Here is a 14,215-nt window from a genome sequence, read left to right as displayed (position 1 = left end):
TATTTTTAACTGTGTAAGAAGCAAACTCAAAAGATACAAACTTTACGTAATTTGCGTCATGAAAAAGTTGCTCCAGAATCGTCTAGTCAGGTCCGTTTGGGTGCCGTACCGACTTCTTCTTATGATAATATTGAAAACTAAATTACAGTTTTACTTTGACTCACCGTCTGTTATCCGTTCTCAACGTCAATCCGACTTTATTGCAGGATTTACTCTGTGCTTCTTACGTATGTTTGTGCTGCTGCTAGCATTTCCGAGCACATGCTGTGCAAGTTCCGAAACATCGCATCGTCGACAGTTCAAGAAGAATGCTTGCTTAATTTTGTTTGCTGTAGGCGGAGGCGAGGTTCTTCCAAATTCAAGCACGAAAAGGTTCAGTCCTTCAGGTGCATCTCCGGATCCGTAGGTACCAGAGAACTTTTTAAGCCAGCAGCTAGAAACTTCCATGTCAGCTCAACTATGCGAAGATGGGCGCTTTGGCTGATGGTGCTTGAAGCAAACGGTGCATCAAAAGTGCGACGGCAGTTGCTGGCTGCCCCTGTCAGGTCCTAGACATTGACTGAGGGTGACAGTAAATAGTTACAATGTAATGGATGTAGACTTGCAGCTGGGAACACTCTTATCTAAGGGTGCAAGAAAGTTATGAAGTTGAAATGAAATAAAAATGCTTGTGACATTCTTGTACATACATTTGAAGAATGAAATTAAACCAGAATCTTCCGTTGCGTTGCGTGTTATTTTTTGATATACTACGCCTTTTTAAGTCCCATTTCAAACATATATCGCATTTATCGTCACAATAGAAGATTGTAACGATTTTTGTCTAAAATTATTAATAATTTTATTTGTCATTTGTTCCAATGTTTCAACATTGAATATTCTATGTAACTTATTAGTAATATACCAGGGAGGGAGCTTCAGAATAAATATTTGCAGAGCTTCCTTTTATGTATTACAACAGCTAGTCCATATTGGTACAGCTTACAACATGGCTTGCCTGAAAATTTGTTTGAAGATCAAAAGCTTGTTCTTAAGACAAAGGTTTGATTTTCTGTTAAAGAGTGAATAAAGACATTTTACATATTTGTTACATTTGGCTTGAAAGCCCTTAATGGGAATCAAATTTGCATCTAGCATGAGCCCTATATAATTAACTTCATCTGACCAATTTATTGGACTCACGGGGCAACATGTCTACTTGAAGATTTCAAATAAAGAATTTTTGATTTATGTGGGTGTATTATTAGTTGAATTTTGGAAGCATTAAGAGCAAATATGAAGAAAAAACATCCAAACTTTTTTGCAATCTTTTACAGACGATGCGCAGGCTTCTTACTTTGACAGTGAGGCTTGTGTCATCCGCAAACAAATCTTTTTGCCATCCCTGAGGTAACTCAGGCAAGTCAGATGTGAAAATATTATATAATATTGGTCCCAAAATGCTGCCTTGAGGAACACCAGCTCTTACAGGAAGTCTTTCAGATCTGGAGTTCTGATAATTAACCTGAAGTGTACGATTTGACAGATAACTTTGAATTACTCTAACAATGTATGTTGAAAAGTTAAAGATTTTTTAAATTTTACAATCAAGCCTTCATGCCAAACACTGTCGAATGCTTTTTCTATGTCTAAAAGAGTAAGACAAGTAGCATAGCCTTCAGATTTGTTGGATTGAATAAAATATATTACATGTCGGAATCCGAACTGCTAATTGACAAAAAATGCATTATCGTTGATATGGATCATCATTCTGTTCAAAATGACAATTTTCTAAAAGTTTACTGATGAAGGAAAGCAAGCTGATTGGACACTTCTGCAGGATTTTTGTTCGGTTTTAAAATAACCTTGTATTTTTTCATTATTCAGGAAAATATGCCAACCTTAAACATTTGCTAAATACCTATATCAAACAAAAATTATATGCTATTTTTCTTGTTGATGAGAATATAGAAAATTCCATCATCGCCAGGGGCTATCATATTTTTGATTTTTAAATAATAGTTATCATTTCTTCCAAATCAGTATCCCAGGATTTTTTAAATGCGTTACTTGATTTTCAAGTTCTTATTTAAAATTGTGCGCGGTTTCAAACTGTATTTGAGCTTTTTCGCAATTTTTTTATAATAATTTGTTTTCCTTTCCTAATGCCGGTATTCGCTTCTGAGTTCTTTTTTTTCAAAATTTTAGATAATTTCCTAAAGGCCAAAGCCAAAGCCCAATTGAGAAGCTTTTTTTCATTTTTTTTTATTAAATGAGTAAAACGTTTTAATTTTTTATTACAGATCCTGCCATATAATTTTCATAGAAGGATTACGAGGGCGTGGAAATTGCGTTCTCTTCACGTTTTTTAGACGGATCGGAGTTTACCCTTCCTTGAGTATGGGGGTCGTTTTCAGCCAATTGGCATTCTTAAGGAGCTGTATATTTTAGAGAAAAGAGATGGAACATTTTCGTGCTTAAAGAAACTTTCAGCGACCTCTAGGAGTGGCGCTATAAAAAAAGTGACACATTATACATTAAGGGTAAAAAATGATCCATGACTTTCAAACAATCTCAAAAATCAATTTTTGAACCGTTATATGAAACCAGCGAATGCACCCTGGACATATTTTGTAAGGTTTTGCTACTTTTCCCCTAATGTCGTTTCCCCGTACGCCAGTTCTCCGAATACCACTTCCCCGAATAATCCGTTTCCCCGAATAGCCCATTTCCCCGAAAAGTATTTGGCACTGATAGTTCAAAGTGGTGAGCGAACCGGTCATCTGAAATGCACTCTTCTTTGTTTGATTGGCGGTTCTTTCGAGTTTCACCGATGTCGGAATTTTTGTCAATATGTGTTTATTTGCCACATATCTTTTCGTGGAAACGGGCCATTCGGGAAAATGGCATTCAGAGAAACGGGTTATTCGGGGAACTGGAGTTTGGGGAAACGACATTCGGGGAAATGACTTTCGGGGAAAAGTAGCACAATCCCGTTTGGTTGTGCTACTTTTCGTCGAATGCCGGTTCCCCGATTATCCTGTTTCCCCGAATATCCCATTTCCCCGAAAAGTGTTTGGCACTCATATTTGTCAAAACTTTATTCATTTTGGGATGGTCATCTGATATGCACCCTTCTTTACTTGATTGTCGGTTTTTACGAGTTTCACTGTCCTCAGCATTTTTGGCAACATGTGTATTATCGAGAATGACTAAATACCTCCTTTTTTGATTGCTTATCGTTCTTCCTAATTCACCATCTTACCACTGAAAACTATTATAGCACCTATTTGCACTGCTATACTTTTCGGGGAAACCGGTCATTCGGGTAAATGGCATTCGGAGAAATTCGGGGGACTGGCGTTCGGGGAACCGACATTCGGGGGAAAGTAGCACAATCAACCGTTTCCGTTAAATCAAGGAAGATTCAATTATAACGTCCATCGTTTCTTAGGATTTCTAAAATTTCCTCCCCCCCCCTCAGTCACGCTTTTTCTAATACCTAATACATGCACTGTCACGCTTTTGCAGACCCCCACCCCAAATGATGGACGTAATTTTTTAATGGCCCCTTAGAAAAAAAAATATAATACAACAAATCGTCATCATTCGACAAGTCATTATTTATGTTCTGAACCTCTAAGTAACAGGACGTTTTATCGCTGACGAATAAAAACTTTTGACCGCAAACGCAATTTTAAGACCAGTTCAGATATAGATCCAGGAATTCTTCCAGAGATTCCATCAATAGTTCCTCCCGAAATATCACCAATGTGTTCACCAACTATTTCTTTAGACAGTCTTCCAGAAACTTCTCCAGAAATTCCTTCGAGCTCGACCTCCAGGGATTGTATCTGTATTTGCTCCAAGGGTATCTCTACCATAATCCTTACAGCGATTTATCTAGGAATCCCATTAGGGATCCACCAGAAATCTCTAGGAGTTCTTCTAGGCAGAGTTTTCGATCCTTGCTAGATTTTTTAGATCGGTTCCGACAGGTCTCCAGGAATACCTTCGACAATTACTCCAGCAATTCTGTCAGGTTTTTCTCTGAGGTTCCTAATAAGATTATTCTAGGGGTTTATGTAGGAAAATCTCTACAAGGATTCTTCTAGAGATTTTGCAAGGGCTTATTCTAGTGATTCCTCCATAGGTTCCTAAAGTATGAATCTTTACTGGAATTCCTCCAGGATTTTCACCAATGATTTTCCGGGGAATTTTTCAACCAATTATCCTAGGGATTGCTCCAAGGATTTTTTCAGAGATTTATTCAAGGAGTCTTCGAACGTTTTCTGATATTCCTATAGAAATCTATTCAGAGGCTACTCCAAATTCTACACCAAGAAAAAAAATTACAAAAATTATCAGCTTTCTCCAGGATTTTTTTCAGGGATTTCAAAGAATTACTCCTGTTAATTCTCCAGTAATTTCTGCAGAAATTCCGCCAAGCACACTTGCAGAAATTTCCCCAGGTAGATATGTCGAGATTCCTTTAGGAATTATTCCTTCAAGGATTCCTCCAGGGATTACATCAGGATTTTTTGCAGAGGTTCCGCCAGGAATTCCTCAATAGGTTCTACAATAAATTACTTCAAGATATTCCCTGTATAATTCTCCCAGGGATATCTCCGAGAAAATCGCTACATGAATCACTCCAAAGATTTTTCCAAGTAATCTTCCATGAATTCGACGAGATTTTTTCCATAGATTCGTTATTGGCCTCCAAACATGTTTGTTCAAGATTCCCTCATTAATTCCTCAAAGGATTTAATCAGAAATTACACAAAAAGTGCCTCCAGGGATTTCTCCAAGATTTTTTTTTCCAGAAATTGCTCGAGGAACTCCTTTTTTGAAGAAGTTTTTGAAAAGACCCTGAATAAATTCCAGGAGGAATCGCTGGAGAAATTTTTCAAATAATTGCTAGGAGAGATTTTCCTGAAAGAATCCCTGGAAGAGTCTCTGAACAATTTCGTGTAGGAACCTGTGAAGTATTACCTGAGTAAATTGCTGAGTAAATCAGTGAAAGGTTACCTGGGTCAATTGATAAAATGATCTTTGAAACATTACCTTGGTAAATTGCTGAAGGAATCTCTGGAGAAATTCCTGGAGGAATCCCTGGAAGAATCACTATGAAGATAATGTGGGAGAAATCCCTGGAGAAATCTCTGCAGAGATATTTCTAGACAATACCCTGGATAATTTTTATAGGAATTCCCTGGAAATTTCTATAGAAATATCTGGAAGAATCCATAAAGCGACCCTGGAGAAATCTAGGGAATTCATGGAAGCTTAAGGAATTTCTGGAAGAATCCCACAAACAGTTGGTAAAGTAATTTCTATTAGAATTCTAGTAGAATCTAGTAGAATAGTAGAGATTGTTCTAGTGTAACCCTTGGAGAAATACTGGAAGATATCTCTGCCAGAATCCCTATTGAATTATTCCACGATAAATCCTCGGTCTCTGGAGGAATCTCTGAATGAATATCAAGATAAATCGCTTGAAGAATTCCTGGAGGAATATCTGGAAGAATTCCTGGAAGAATCCTTGGAAAATTCCAGGAGTAATTCCTGTAAAAAATAATTGAGAAATCTATGATGGATTGACAGGAGGCATTCGCGCGGAAACTCCTCACGAAATTTCTAGGAAAATCCCTATAGAAATTTTACTACAGAAATCACAACAATAACTGGAGAAATCCCTGCAGGTACTCCTGGAAAAATTCCTGGAGAATTGCTGAAAGTATTCCTGGAACCCAATCGGAGCAGGTCTCAAAACTCATAGTAATCAAAAATTCTTCCCGGAGTAATCTCTGGAAGAATAACTGACGATATCCCTAATAGAATCCCCGGAGAAATCCGTGTAGAGATGACTGTAGATTATCTCAAAGTAATTGCTGGTGAAATTGAATAATCTTTGAAAGACTTCCTGGAGACATCTCTGAAAATGTCTCTAGAGAAATTTCTGGCGATATATCGGGAGCAATACGTGAAGTAATAATTAGAGATTTTCCTGAAGGAACTTTTGAAGGATTTCATGGAGCCATATTTGAACTGGGCCCAAAATTGCGTTTGCGGTCAAATGCTGTTGTTCTTCAACGACACAACGTTTTTTTTACTTGTAGGTTACTTACTTACTCACTTTTGATGGCGCTACGTCCTTCAAGACATGACCTACGCCACAATATTTCGCCAACTAACTCAATCCATGGCAGCTAACCTCCAGTTTCTCGATCGCCCCACACTTCCAAGATCCTGCTCCACTTGGTCAAACCACCTAGCTCGTTGCACTCCTCTTCGTTCTGTACCGGCTGGATTCGAGGTGAACACCATGTTTGCGGGATTGGTGTCCGGCATTCTCACAACGTGTCCCGCCCATCGTACCCTTCCAGCTTTGGCGACCCTCTGGATACTGGGTGCACCGTAGAGTTGCGCAAGCTCGTGGTTCATTCTTCTCCTCCATACGCTGTTCTCACATACTCCGCCAAAGATCGTCCTAAGCACACGTCGTTCAAAAACTTCTAGCGCTTGCAGGTTCTCTTCGAGCATTGTCACGTCTCATGCTCGTAAAGGATTATCGGTCTTATCAGCGTCTTGTACATGGTACACCTAGTACGGAAGTGAAGTTTATCAGACCGAAAGGTCTTGTGGAGTCCGTAGAAAGCACGACTGGATGTGGATCCAAGGTAGACAAATTCGTCCATCATCTCGAACTCATCCACGTCAATCATCACGCGTCTGCCAATGAAAGCTCTATCGCGTTCGATTCCTCCAGCCAGCAGATATTTCGTCTTCGACGTATTTACCTTCAATCCAACCCGGTCTGCCTCACGTTTCAGCCTGGTATACTGTTCAGATACTACCTGGAACGTTATTCCGACAATGTCCACGTCGTCAGCAAAACAGATGAACTGGCTGGATTTATTGAAGATCGTGCCCCACATGATGAAGCCCGCCCGTTTCATAATACCTTCTAGCGCAATATTGAACAGGAGGCAGGAAAAACCATCGCCTTATCGAAGTGCTTTGCGTATTCCAAACGGGTCCGATAATGCACCCGATATCTTCACACAGCACTGTACACTATCCATCGTTGCCAGTCGTCTAGTCAGTTTCCGGGGAAAACCATTCTCGTACATAATCTTCGTACTGATGAAGCCATTCCTCCTGCTACCTTGGTCTTCCTCCTCTGCGCCATTTTGTTCATCGCAGTGCTGCTTCCACCTTTCAATCACCTCACGTTTGTCCGTCGAGATACCTCAATTCTTATCCCGGCACATTTCGGCTCGCGGCACAAAGCCTTTGCGGGATGCATTGAGTTTCTTGTAGAACTTACGCGTTTCTTGAGAACGATACAGCTGCTTCATCTCTTCGCACTCCAATTCTTCCAGGCGGCGCTTTATATCCCGGAATAGATGGTATTACTTATAGGCCCAAAACATGAATAATGGCTTTCGAATAATGCCGATTCGCTATATTTTCAAATTTTTCCCAATACACTTCAATATTTACCAAGCTGTCTTTAAAAAAGAAACACCAAAAGTATCAAAAACTTTGGTCTATGAATGATGATAGCCACTCCACCAAATGCTCCATCCAGTTGATGATTACGATAAACGAAAAAGTTAGGATCTCTTTTGAGTTTGGATCCAGGTTTCAAATAAGTTTCAGTAATAACTGCTATATGTATGTTATTAGCTGTTTTAAAATTTAACAGCTCGTCCTCTCAACCATTCAAAGAACGAGAAGTCCAATTTAAAATATGTAAAACAAAATATTTGGATTTATCAGAGAAATGTAATTTAATATAAATTTGATTAGTAAACTTTACACCAACTTGGACTGCTCAGCCATAGTGGTGGTTTTGAACATTGGATAGTATTTTAGATAAAATGTCTAAAATTTTACCAGATATCTGAAACAAAAAAACGCTTTATCAAAATCCAAGGGAACATTTTTGAAGGAGGGTGGATGTATATTTTAGGAAAAGTGCAGTATGTCTACGGGGAAGGGAAGGAATTCAAAACTGGCGTTTTCTTTTCATGTCCACGAGGTCCCCTTGAATAGTTAGTGTAGCGTGATTTAATACAGTTAAGAGAAAAACTACTCCAATCTATCGCGAACAACCCATCACTTTACTGCAGACGGCTATACACTGAGAAAAATCTACACGTCAAGGTCGTGTGTTTTACTTATAGATTTGCGCAATGAGAAAAACCACATGATTTGAGTGTGGTAGCCATATGGATTTCATCATTGATTTCACGGTATAATAACATGTGTATCAATATTAGGTTGTCATGTGAAACAAACATGAATTTCCAAATATTAAATCATGAAAACCAACTGATTTGCTTATTGAATTCGAAATGTAGTAGCTTTATATAGTCATGTGTGATAGAACATAAATGTCAAGGGACTGAAAGAAGAAATTTGGTAGAAAAACTTTTGCTCCCCAAAATATGGATCCGAGGCTCCTCTGCTTGTCGCAAGCTCTCTTGATTTTTTTTCAAACCCGTGAGCCAGCAACAAGCGGGGCGCCGCAAATCCATAATTTGGGAAGCCAGGGATAAGCATATTCCATTTTTTTCGAAACTGAAAGCCAGGAAAATCTGTTAGTGGAATCCGATTTTTCTACTAAACTATACATTATAATCAATGTTTTCTTATAGAAAGGTAGAACTCTCGTATATCGGTCAACTTCACTAATAAAAGAAAAATCGAATTCACAAATTTTCATCTAACACTTTCAGCTTCAAAATTTGCTTCTTCTCTTTGAAAGCATGATGATGACTGTCGTTCGACACAAGGTCCAACCGCAATTCAGTTCACTATGCATCCCATGGGTTGATCACAAATATTTTAGAAGCTTTGAACATGGAAATCGATAGCATAGCTCATGGATTTCATCATAACAATCTCATTGCGCAAATCAATGAATCGACCAACTTGAACATGATGATTATGACACAAGATAACCATAAGCAAAACACACTGAATCCGTGTTGGAGTGATGATCTATGCGTCCATAGGTTGACACATACGAATCTGAAGAGAAAGCTCCGGGAACTTATGTGGAAAAAATATGGAATCCCTGTTGTCAGTTGATGAATCAATCCATGAAGCAAAACACAGGAATTTAATGTGTAACACACACGAAGTTTGCAAGAAAATCATAGCAAATCCTTATGGACGTTCATGAATCGATCCATAATTTTAAACACACAGATCGAGCGTGTGGATTTTTATCAGTGTATCATGCAGAGCCTACATGTCCAGTTTTCCACAAACTAAGCCTTTTAGGCAGCAACCGAACGACATACAGTGGTTGATCAATGGCTATCTGTAAATTACCATCGACGGACATAGGCGGAAGTTCGTCCATATCCCCCAATGCAGCAGCCACCCGGTGGTGCAGTAATAATCGGGCCTGACACTGTGTCTCTCTGTTTCCGTGTCCCAACAGCTTTTGGTTTTTATGTCCCCTAGCAAACCAGCATGTCACGATGAACGTTGGCGTCGTTGGTTGACCCGGGAAAAGGCTTTTCGGTGCTGTGGCAGACTGTCACTTTGGTGCACCACACCATGGTCTGCGCGCTGCAATCAGTGCCGGATTTTGGCTTAGGGAGACCTGAGCTAGATTTCATTAACCCTGTACGAAAGTATTCATGGTGTATTTATCCCGAATTTTGAACAGGATGTTTGGTCTATATAATTATCGACCAGTTTCTAAGAAAAAGAATTTCGTTGATGTGCGATCAACTCTATTAAATACAAGTTTAAAGATGTCTTCTGTATTCTTGAATTTTTTTCGGAAAAAATCGTTTTATTCATATAATGTGGACTTCGGTCAAAGTTAAATTTAAACTATGAAACAATGTAAGCCTGATTATAAACATAGAACCTTTTGCTGAGATATTCAGATGTTGATAAAATGACCCTATTAAAGCCCTGTCTCAAATTTCGTCCAGAAATTCGTTCGGGGATTTGCTCCAGAAAATCCTTTTAGGGTTTTCATCAGGAACTCCTCCGTGGATTTTCTTCAGGTATCCCTCCGGAGATTTTTTGCAGCAGAAATTCCTTCGGAGATTTTCTCTAGGAATCCCTCCTGAGATTTGCTCCAAGAATTATTCCAGGATTTTTCTCCGTGAATTACTACGGGGACTTTGTCCTGGAATTCCCTCGGGGTTTTCCTCTAGAAAAACTACCAGAAATTTATCCCGACTTCCTTCGGCAAATTTTTTTGCTCTAGAAATTCTTCCAGGATTTTTTTTCCAAAATTTTTGCCAGGAATTTGTTTGGCGTTCCTCCATGGATCCTCCAGTAATTCTTTCGGAGTTCCTCTAGAAATTGTTAAAAGTTCCCTCAGAAATTTCTCGAGAAATTCTTTAGAAGATTCTCCAGATTTCCCTGAAGGTTTCTTCCATAGTTCCATCAGGAATTTCTCTAGAAAATATTCCGCAGCTCCTGCAGTAAATCGTTCCTCCAGGAATTGGAGCTCCACCAGGAATTCCTTCGGATTCCCGCCATAATTCCTTCAGAAATTTTAGTTCCTCTAGGAATTCTTCAGAGTTCCTCCAGTAATTCCTCGGAGTTCCTAAGTAAATTTCTCAAAACTCTTCGGGAATTCATCCAGAGTTTCTCGTGTAATTCCTCCGGAGCTCCTCCAGGATTTTTTTTTAATAACTTTCAGAAATTTTCCTGGACTTCCTCCGGAAAATTTCTCAAAAACTCATCCAGTAATTCTTCGGAACTTCCTCCGGCTTTCAACGGGAATTCTTCCAAATATTCCTCTGGAGTCCTCTAGATCGGATCCAAAATTTTTTGGAAAATTCCTTCGGACCAGTTCACCTAGAATGTTTTCAGAGTTCCTCCAGTGAAGCCTCCAGAAATCCTCCAGGAAATCCTCCAGTGCTCCAGTGCTGTTCCTCCAGTGCAATTCTTCTATAGTTCCTACGGGAATTCTTTCAGAGTTACACCAGGCATTCCTGCAAGAATTTCTTCAAAGTTTCTCCAGGATTTGCTTCGAGATTCTTCAGGAATTCTTTCTGTGTTTCTCCAGGATTTCTTTCAAAGTTTCTACAGGACTTCTTTGAGAGTCGCTCTAGAAATTTCTCCAGGAATTCTTTCAAAATTTTTGCCGGGAATTCTTCCGTAGTTTCTCCATAGATCCTCCGGGAATTCTTTCGGAGTTCCTCCAGAAATTTCTCAAAGTTGGCCCAAAAATTCATCGAGAAATTCTTTTGGAGATTCTCCAAAATTTTCTCCAGAGTTTCTTGAAGGTTTCCTCCGTAGTTCCTTCAGGAATTTCTCTGTAAAATATTCCGCATCTCCTCCAGCACATCCTTCGGAATTCCTCCAGGAATTCCTTTAGAGGTCATCCAAGCATATCTTCAGAGTTCCTCAAAGAATTTTTACGGAGTTCCTCCAGGAATTGGAGCTCCACCAGGAATTCCTTCTGATTTCCGCCATGGTTCTTCCAGGAAATTAAGTTTAAGGAATCTTTTAAAAGTTTCTCCTAGAATTCCTCTGAATCTCCTTCGAAGCGCTAATGGAATCCCTCCGAAGTTCCGCCAGGAATTCCTTTCGTCCAAAAATTCTTCCAGAGCTCCTCCTTCTGGATTGCATCCAGCAATTCCTCGGAAGTTCCTCAAGAGTTCCGCCGGGATTTGCTCCAAAATGTTTCCATAAGTTCTTCCGGAGTTCCTCCAGCAATTCCTCGGTAGTTCCCATGGAGCTCCATCCTTCCGATTTCCCCATAGTTTCTACAGGAATTTCTTTGGAGTTCCATAAGAAATTACCTTAGAGTTCCTACAGTATCGCAACCGGAGTTCTTCTAAGAATCGCTCCCAGAGTCCCTCTATTTTTATTCAGAGTTCCTCGGGAATGCCCTTCGGAGCTCCACCAGGAATTCTTTCGGATTTCCGCCATAGTTCCTCCAGGATATTTAGTTTCTCCACAGTTTCTCTTCACAGTTTCTTCAGTAATTCCTCGGAAATCCTCCCAAGTTCTACTCTGTATTCTTATGGATTTACTCCGAGAATTTTGCTTGATTTCCTCCGAAAAATCACACAGAGTTCCTCCGAGAAATCTCCCACAGTTGCTTTGGGAATTTCTCAAGAGTTTCCCTTAGAATTCCTCTGAATCTCCTTCCAAGCCCTTCTGGAACCCCTCAGAAGTTCCTCCAGGATTTCCTTTCTTCCGGAAATTCCTCCTCCAGCATTTCCTCTGGATTTCATCCAGCAATTCCTCGGAAGTTTTTCCAGAATTCCACCGGGTATTGCTCCGAAATGTTTCCATAAATTCATCCGGAGTTCCTCCTTCAAATTCCTTGGTAGTTCCTTTGGAGCTCCATTGTGAATTCCTTCCGATTTCCCTCATAGTTTGTCCAGGAATTTCTTCGGAGTTCCTTAAAAAATTACCTTATAGTTCCTACAGTAGCGTCTCCGGAGTTCTAAGAATTGCTCTGAAGTTCCTCTAGGATATTTCACAGATATCCACCAGCGGCAAAGTCCTTCGGAGCTCTACCGGTAATTCCTTTAGATTTCCTGCGCAGCTCCTCCAGGAATTCTTTCAAAATTTTTGTCAGGAATTCCTTAGTTGTTCCTCCAGAAATTGCTCAAGCATCCTCCATAAATTCCTTGAAGAATTCCTTTGGAAAATCTCCTACAATTTCTTCAGAGTTCCTTAAGGTTTCCTCTATAGTTCCTTTAGGAAATTCTCTGGAGTTTCTCTAGAAAATATTCCGCAGCTCCTCCAGTAAATCCTTCAGAATTCCTCCAGGATCCAAATTCCGATTTCCCCCATAGTTTCTCCAGGAAATTCTTTGGAGTCCCTAAGGAATTACCTTAGAGTTCCTACAGTATCGCCTCCGGAGTTCCTCTAGGATTTTTCTCAGATATCCTCCAGTTTTTTTTTCAGACTTTCTCGGGAAGTCTTTCGGAGCGCCTCCGCTAATTCCTTCAGATTTCCTTCGTAGCTCCTCCAGGGTAATCTTCATGGGTTTCGCCAGGAGTTTCTCTGATAATTCCTTCAGACTTGCTCCGAGAAATACTCAAAAGTTACTTCTCGAAATACTCCAGGGTTGATCTGAGTGTTTCTCCGCAATTTCTTAAGAAATTCCGTCGAAATTCCCCAGTGCATTCCTTCGGAACTCCTAAAATATTGATGAAAAATAATTCTCTAGGTGGGTGGAATCTTGAGTGTAATTTTTGAAGGAATTGGAGACACCCACAGGTTAGCTCTGGAAGATACTGGCGAAAATAACTGAAGGAATAACAGTTCAAATCTTTGATTGAAACTCTAACAGAAATCCGGGAGGAATTCCTAGAGCAAATTCTGGAAGTATTTTCGAAGGATCAAAGGAACTCAAAGAAACTTTTGGAGAAATGTATGTACAAATTCTTGAAGAAATACCAGGACGAATTATCGGATGAATTTCTGAATCCAACCTTAAAGAAGTCACTAGCTCAATTTCTTCAAGAAATAAAGGAATGTCTGACTGAAACTTTAGAGTAATTCCTGCAAGACTTCTGAAGAAATCTTGGGAAGTAAAGATCGGAGTAATCTCTTAAAGCATTTCTTAATTAATAAAGACTGGACTCGGAAAAAATTAAACACACAAAAATGAACACAAAAAACTCATTTTAAATCGGATACTACTCACAAAAATTTCACATTTCTCTTAACACTGCGCATGCGATCTTCTCCATGTTTTTCTTCAAAGCTTCATTAGTTTTGAATCTTTTTCCACTTTTCTTCAACTTCTTTTTCATTATCGCCTAAAATTTTTCGATCGGACGAAGTTCTGGTGTATTCGACGGGTTCACCTCCTTCGGGACTACATTAACACCCTTCGCTTCATACCAATCCATTACAGGCTTGGTGTAATGGCACGAAGCGAGATCCGGCCAGAACAGCGTGGGATCACGGTGAGAGCGGAGGAAGGGCAGCAAGCGCTTCAGCAGGCATTCTTCTAGATAAATCTGTCTGTTTACGGTGCCGGTTATAACAAATTGCTTGCTGTACTGTTCGCACTCGCAGATCCCCTGCAACAACAGGTACTTCTTCGTCAATTTGTCCATCTTTCTCTTCCGGAACTTTTCCGGAACCTCCATGCGTACCGACAAAAAACTCGAGGCCGGCGATTTGTTTGGTGTCTGCCTTGATGTATGACGCGACTGCCGCAATTGATGTACAGCATCCGCACACGCAATTTGGTCACCGTGTTTTGCTTATC

The 14,215-nt window shown here is 39.8% G+C and overlaps 1 protein-coding gene across 5 annotated transcripts in view; it reads left to right on the top strand.

Moving 5' to 3' along the window:
• Positions 1-14,215, top strand: part of LOC5567507 (G protein-coupled receptor kinase 2) — a 353,686-nt gene that overhangs the window by 324,099 nt on the left and 15,372 nt on the right. The gene's annotated exons all lie outside the window — the stretch shown is intronic.

Source organism: Aedes aegypti, chromosome 1 (assembly GCF_002204515.2).
Source record: "Aedes aegypti strain LVP_AGWG chromosome 1, AaegL5.0 Primary Assembly, whole genome shotgun sequence".
NCBI lineage: Eukaryota > Metazoa > Arthropoda > Insecta > Diptera > Culicidae > Aedes > Aedes aegypti.
This window is presented reverse-complemented; position numbering and strand designations above follow the sequence as displayed.